The 8,053-nt window shown below is 28.8% G+C and overlaps 1 pseudogene across 1 annotated transcript; it reads right to left on the reverse strand.

Moving 5' to 3' along the window:
- Positions 1-4,094: 4,094 nt before the first annotated feature.
- Positions 4,095-5,465, reverse strand: LOC114277930 (acyl-CoA--sterol O-acyltransferase 1 pseudogene; annotated as a pseudogene). Its single transcript, XR_014340852.1, has one exon. The product of XR_014340852.1 is annotated as an acyl-CoA--sterol O-acyltransferase 1 pseudogene (transcript).
- Positions 5,466-8,053: the final 2,588 nt, after the last annotated feature.

Genomic DNA, 8,053 nt, shown 5'->3' on the forward strand with positions numbered 1-8,053 from the left:
ACAAACACTTTAATAATTTTTTTACTAACTATTCATGTACTAACCATCTCATTTAATCTAATTTAACAAACAAATGTGGCTTACATGCCATAAGTGCACCGGAGAGAAGCCTTTGCCATCTTTTAGGCCTCGTTTGGGAACAGGTTAATTTAGTAATTTTTTGGTTAATTAGCTAAAAAGGTAGGTAAAAAAAACTTGTATGTTTGGGATAACTTTTTGACTAATTACGAAAAGCTGTGCAAAAAGTAGAGAGAAGCCATAATTGTTGACTTTTTGGTATGATTAATTGGCTAATTGACTAATTTAGTAACTTTTTGACTAATTGACTAAAAAGGTAGCATCCCAAACGCGGCCTTAGGCCCCGTTTAGGGACTTACCTTTTTAGCAAAAAAGTTACCTTTTTAGTCAAAAAGCCAACAACTCATACCAAAAAGTCAAAGATTCTCTTTTCTCTCTACTTTTTGCACATCTTTTCGTAATTAGCCAAAAAGTCATTCCAAACATATAAGTTTTTTTTACCTACTTTTTTAGCTAAATAATCAAAAAGTTACTAAATTAACCTGTTCCCAAACGAGGCCTTAGTATCATTTTATGAAGCCGGTGAAACAAAGCCGCCTAGCCGAACCAAGTTAAGTGAAAGCCTATAAATGAGTATTTTGCAGTGTGAAAGGGGTTTGGAGAGGGAATCAAATTGGAATAATAGACAAATTCGTACAAGTGTGAACTAAAACATGCAAACCGAATCTCAATTTTTAATCTTTCACCCACCTTTGATATTTTCTCTTGGGCCTCGCACGTTTGTACTACTTCCAAATTAAGATATATTAATTATATTGACATTTTCAGGTTGATTACACCAGGTAAGAGTGTTTTAGAATGATTTTAAAATATTTTTTTGAATTATTATTATTTTTTATATAGGATAAGAAAATACCCAGGGAGCTTCAAAAGCTTCCAGTAAAACAAGAGGAAGAATATACTTTGGGACTTTTTTTCTTTTTTTTTTTTGAATTATTCAGATTTAATTTTACAAAAATTAAACGTACAGTCCAATAATAAAAAATTGAGAATACAATAATCATATGAAAAATCATTATAGGAAAAATCATTATAGACAACCCGGATTTCATTACATGAGTTTTGTTTGGTTTTCCGTTTTTTAATAATATTACATATTCGAAATTTTTATTTTAAAATTTAAGATAAATTAGGAATTTACTATTTGAGATTTACTTAAAATACAGATTGTCCTTTATGGTTCTGAAAGTTACAAATATCCTATTATTAGAATTTTTTATTTAATAAAATTAGCAAAAAAAAAAATGAAATATCTAACTTCACTCCTGTGCACAATAAAATTATTTGAATTGTTAATTGAAATAGATTTCTAATATGGAAGAATTTATATTTTAAATAAATCTTAAAAGGTGTATTTATAATTTATTTTAAATTCTCAAAACATCAATATGTGGTTCAAACCATATAGGAAAAATTTATAATATGCAATTCTAAAAAGAGGTACACCATAAGAAAATTATAATATATATATATATATATATATATTTTTATAGCGAAAGTCACGAAATTATTGTGGTAAAAATTATCAATAAGAAATCTATGGTGGGCGCATGTGTATAAGGCCTCGTTTGGGAACAGGCTAATTTAGTAATTTTTTGGCTATTTGGCTAAAAAAGTAGGTAAAAAAAAACTTATATGTTTGGGATGATTTTTTGGCTAATTACGAAAAGATGTGCAAAAAGTGGAGAGAAAAGAGAATCTTTAACTTTTTGGTATGAGTTGTTAGCTTTTTGGCTAAAAGGGTAACTTTTTGACTTTTTGGCTAAAAAGGTAAGTCCCCAAACGGGGCCTAAGTTACATTCTAGGGGAAATAATTGCACAGCGGTGCAACAAAAAGAATTATAAAATCATAAACAAATATAATATTTTAATCATTAAAATGTATAATTTTTTGTATTTATTAATTTATATATTTTTTATTGCACCACTTTGTAGTTATTTCCTCTACATTCTAGTTAGGTTATGAATATGATTAATGTAAATCTGACCGACACTTCTATGTATGAATTTTATCTTTATTCTAAATAAATTAATTAGTTTATTCTTGCCACGTGTCATTCTATGGGCATTCCATATTTTTTATTACTATTAATTTTTTCTATAATCATACAAGTCAACCACATGCGTGTATTTTTCGTTGCCGTGGAGTCTTCCATATGTGCTTTTAATTTTGTTAACGTGGCATGATGATGATGATTTTAGGGTAAATTATTTAAATATTCTCTGTAGTTTATACGATGTATTAATTTGGTTTTAGTAATTTTAATTTGTTTAATTTTACCCTTTAATTTAACGGATTGTGTCATTTTAGTCTAATAAATAACGATTGTTAAGTTAATTTAACGGAAGGTCAAACAATGTGTTAATTTGGTTCCTATACTTTACACAATGTGTCAATTTGGTTCCTATAGTTTTAATTTTTCGATTTTGACATGGACTAAATTGACACATTGTGAAAAATATAGGGATCAAATCGACACATTGTTTGACTTTCCGTTAAATTAACTTAACAACCGTTATTTATTGGACTAAAATGACACAATCTGTTAAATTAAGGGGGCAAAATCAAACAAATTGAAACTATAAGGACCAAATTGACATATTGTGTAAACTACAAGACTATTTACATAATTTTCTCATAATTTTATAATAGCTTGTGAAATTTTAAATAAGATGCATTTTATGCATAATTTTGAGCATTCTAGATGTTATTTTTGGTTCTATATGCCATAGTGAAATGTCAATCTTATGGAACTATCGAAGAATGTCATAAAATGGGGCTGTCCAGAGGGAAGTTTTTTTTTTTTTTTTCCTTTCTTTATTACATATATTAATTTTTGTATAGTGTTACTGAATAAATCTTATTATTTTTAGATATTTTATAGATAATTTTATCCTTACAAATATTTTTTTGAACGGTTAGCATCTTAGTGATGTGAACGTTCACACTGTCAATGTAAATATTGTTATTAAAAATATTTTAGTAATTATATCACCTATAAAATTTATTGGAATATAACAAAATAATTTAAATTAAGTGGAATATAAGTAGGTGAAAAGAGATTTATGACTAATTATCGCTTATTTTTATGTTAATTTTTTAAAGACAACAAACAAGTGTTATGGTATAAATAATCTAAAATATATTATTCTAAATACACCAAATAATCAGTTGCAAAACAGTTGGGTTGTTTAATCATATATGAGGATGATAAGATGGTTAAAAATATTTTTCCTTGCTAGTCATGATCACAAGAATAACATTTTATTTATTTATTTATTTTTTTGTAGGTATAAAAATAGTGGCAAACATTAATAAACATATGTAAAATTTAATACATTTGTGTCTATTGATAAAATATATAATAAATTTTTTTGCGTTGTGTATGTCTAAAAATGAAATGTTGTTTAGGGTATAAATTAAATTATTCAGCTCATTTTGTTGAAAAAACTTAAGTAATTATTTGTCTCTCCTATGATGTAAGTTTCTAGATGATTGGACTATTACTATTCTAACATTGTAGGATGAAAAAACAAGAAAAAAAAAAATCCTGCATACATCACCATCTGTTCTTATTTTTCTTATCAGTTTTTTATTTTTATTATTTTTCTTACCATTAGTAGAAGAAAAAATATAAAAGAATAAAATTACATACCGTTGCAATGAACATGTCATTAAAATTAAAAATTACCGTTTATAATGTTTATGCCATTTTAAATTTTAAAATATTCCTTAATTATTTTTGACTTTGAAATAAAGATAGGCTGACATTCTCTTCACCATTACTCCAACTTCTGTCTCTTTCTATAGAAACAAAAGAGGCAAAAGAAAAGTAAATACTTTCATAAAATCAATCGTTATAAACAAAGAAATCATTTGTGAGTATAAGAACAAGCTGCCCTTATCGTCGTACATCTCTCTCGTTGAAAACAAAAAGTCCTCATTATCTCTCTCTTGATGTACATGAAAATAAACCATTGACTACGTATGAATTTTTTTTTTGAAAATGCAATACTGAAATCAAAATAGAATATTAAATTACCAATTATTCCATTACAAAATAAAAAAAAAAAAAATACACAAGTAGAAATTTGAGCCATCTAATCACCATGAGGTACACTCACAACATTGAAAGATCTAAATCCAAAACTCCAAACAATTTCCTTCACAAACTCTACAAATGTTGCAATCTCTCTCCTAACCCTAACATCGGCGTGACAACGCAAGAACGCAGGAATGAACAGCCAAGAACCGGTGGCCACCACAAACACCACCACCACCGGCCCCGACACGATCGCCGGCAACCTGAACTTCCCATATAATGCCTTTTTCACCCAAATTTCCAATACCAAACACACCCCATGAATGGCAAAGAACCACGTGACTTCCCACGTGGGCTTTTCTCTTCCCATGTTGTAAAAAACCAGCTCATGCATCAAACCGGACACCGAAAAAGTGGCTATGATTGCCATGACTGAGGCCCACTTTTTCCCCATCAGACGGCCAGAAATTCGCCTGACAGGATCGTATACGGTGGGGCGTAGAATACTCGCTACAATGAGGTTCCACCTTCTTCCCCAGAAGTCTTGAAGCGAGCTAGACCGGTAAGGCTCGTTGAAGGGTGGCTCGAGCTCTACTTGGCCTATGGCTCGAGCCAAGACTGTCATTAGGGCTAGCAAGAGCTCAAGAGAGACATAGACATGGAAGCAATAAACCAACAAGATGAGCTTGGGATGTACATGCTCTTTATACTTGTACACTTGAAGAAGTATAGCTATAAACACAACCTTTGTAGCATAATCTAGAGGTGATTTGTGGTACCCTTTGGATCCCAGCTTAGTTGAGCGGGTTGTGTCTGGTTCTGTGATCGGATTCCGTACACGTAGAAGAACTGTTTCAGGTGATTTATGAGATGGGTATTCTTTGATTTCTATTTTCGATGGTTTTTGTAGGTTTGGAGGTGGTGGTGGGTGGTGGTGAATCTTGATGGGTAGACAAGCTATGAGGACAAATCTTGGGAATGAGATGGGTGGTGATGATGATGATGGTGATGATAAGGGGCCTTGACCAAAGGCAAAGAGGAGGAGCTTGAAATTGGCAAGCCATGCTATGAAGAAACAGGTGATGGAGCCAAGGTGGATGGTGGTAAGCTTGAGGTGGAGGAAGAGAAAGAGGGATATGATTGGAAGGAGTGTGAAGAGTCTAGTTGTACCTTTGGGGATGAACTTACCAATGGTGTGACAATAGAATAGAGATGCCAAGACTGTGATCCATACCACTATGAAGTTCTTGATCTCACCTTCCATCAATCCTCTCTTTTGCTATTGCTTTCCCTAGAGGTTATGATGGTAGAGAGACAAAAACAAAAACAGAATCAGAAATTTGTGGCATCATTTTAATGGCTTTTATTAATCTGGATTAATAAATGGGTAACTACTGTGAGAAGTAATTGTCGTGATGGATGACATACATGGACCTGTTTGGGAAGGGTTATTTGAATTAAAATAGTTAATAAAAATAAAATAAGTTAAAATCTATATATTATATAAAGAAAATTATATTTTTAATGAGTAGTCTTGTGAAAGTTTTAGGTTGCGTATTGTAACTATGATTTGAGAGTATGAGTTGTATTTTGAGTTTGTAAGTTTTGGAATTATGATTTGAGTGTGAAAAATTTGTTTGGTGAAAGAGTTTCGAAAATAGTTTTGAATTGAGTGAGAAATTTTTGATGTGACATTTGATATTTGATACAAAAACTTACAACTCATAACCAAACATACAACTCAAAATTCTATTAAAGGACATAAAAAATTCAGAAAATATTTTTTTCAAATATATAAAAATTAACATATCAATTGCAAAAAAAAAAAAAAATTTGCACTGTTCCGGTCAACCGGCCGGATGACCGGTGGGACGTCCGGTGGGACGACCAGTTAGGCCAAATTTTGAATTTTTTCTTTTGAAAATCGCGCTCTCAAACAGAATTTTCTGCAGAGTTGTGGAAAATTAATTTCACAACTCTATCCAAATATCATATTCAAATGTGGGAGTAGAAAACTCGTTTGAAAATGGTTCCAAACAGAGTCTCAATATCTCATACTAGTTTTTTTAATTTTAAATAATTAAGAAAATCTCAATTGGTTAGCATTTATTTAATAATCACATATTGGGAAAAGAAAGAAAAAAATGAGTTATTTTACTTATATAAAAGGAATCTTATACTCCTATCCCATTTAGTAAGGAGTCTTGTAAGAGTTTCAATATCTCATACTAATTTTCTTGGTTTTCTTAATTTTAAACAATTAAGAAAATCTCCATTGATTAGTTTTTATTTGATAATTCCACATCGGAAAAAGAATGAAAAAAATGAATTTTTTTACTCATACAAAGTGAATCTTATACTTTCATCCCATTTAATATTGTAGTATTCTACATGTTTTAATTCAATCTAATTTAAAATTTAAAAATTTTAATTAATTAATTATGACTTAATCGATTAGGCTAAAGCATTTTTCATTTGATTGATTTGTTGGTTTAATTGCGATTTTAGCAGTTTTATCAAAATATATTGATTAGATTTGTTTGATTTAAAATAAACTAAATATTGATCTGATTAGAGATTGAAAGACTAAGATTGCTTGATTAGAAATAAAATTTTCGTCCAAATAATTGTTAACTTTTATTTTATAATCTCACATTGGAAAAAAAAGTGATTTGTTGCATTTATATAAAGTGAATCTTAATAGTCTAATATTGTGTATACTTTAATTTAAGACAGTTTAAATTTTAAAATTAAAATAACATTTAAAAGTTTTAATTAATTAATTTTTATATAAGTTGATTGGTCATTTGACCTAACCGATTAGGTTGAGCCATTTTGGGTTTGACCAATTCGCTGGTTTAAACCCAATTTCTCATACTGATTATATTAATTTTAAACAACTAAAATTAAAAAAAATTCCATTGCCTAACTTTCATTTAACCATATAAAAATAAAACTCTAATTAGTTTATGATTTATTTTATAATCTCACATCGGGAGAAGAAAAAAAAGCAAAATTTGTTTCATTATCTACTTATATATTATATAAGGAAAATTAAATTTTTAGGGAGAAACCTTCTAGAAACTCTAAAGCCTTATTCTAAAATTATTGAATTTTCTTAATTTTAAACAATTAAGAAAATTCTCCTTAGTTAGTTTCCATTTACCTTTTATTTTACAATCTCACATCGAAAAAAGAAAGAAAAAATGAATTTTTTCACTTACATAAAGTGAATCTTATACTTCCATTGATATAAGCAAAAAAGATTTTTAATGAGAAACCCTATGATGAATACCTCATACTCATTTTTTTTTGATTTTCTTCTCATACTCATTTTTTTTATTTTCTTAATTTTAAACAATTAAGAAAATTCTCATTGGCTAGCTTTCATTTAACTTTTATTTTACAATTCTACATAGACGTTTTGATTTTAAAAATAATTTTGTATGAGATTTTGAAACTTTCATAATATTTAACTTTAAAACAATTACAAATATCAAGAAAAGAAAGAAAAAGTGAGTTGTTTCACATACATAAAATGTTACAATCCCAAATCGAAAAAAGAAAGAAAAAGTGAGTTGTTGTTTCACTTATATAACATGAATCTTATAAAGGGGTTTTAAGGGAGAAACCTTCTAGAAGTTCCAAACCCTCATTCTAAAATTATTGAATTTTCTTAATTTTAAAAAATTAAGAAAATTTCCATCGCCTAACTTCCATTACCTTTTATTTTACAATTCCAAATCGGTAAAAAAAATGGAAAAAGTGAATTGTTTCATTTATATAAAGTGAATCTTATGCTCCAATATATATAAATTATTGAAATTTCTTAATTTTAAACAATTAATAAAATCCCAATTGGTTAGCTTCTATTTAACTTTTATTTTACAATCCCACATCAAGAAAAGAAGGAAAAAGTAAATTGTTTCACT

This window comes from Camellia sinensis, chromosome 9 (assembly GCF_055761805.1).
Source record: "Camellia sinensis isolate YWXY chromosome 9, ASM5576180v1, whole genome shotgun sequence".
NCBI lineage: Eukaryota > Viridiplantae > Streptophyta > Magnoliopsida > Ericales > Theaceae > Camellia > Camellia sinensis.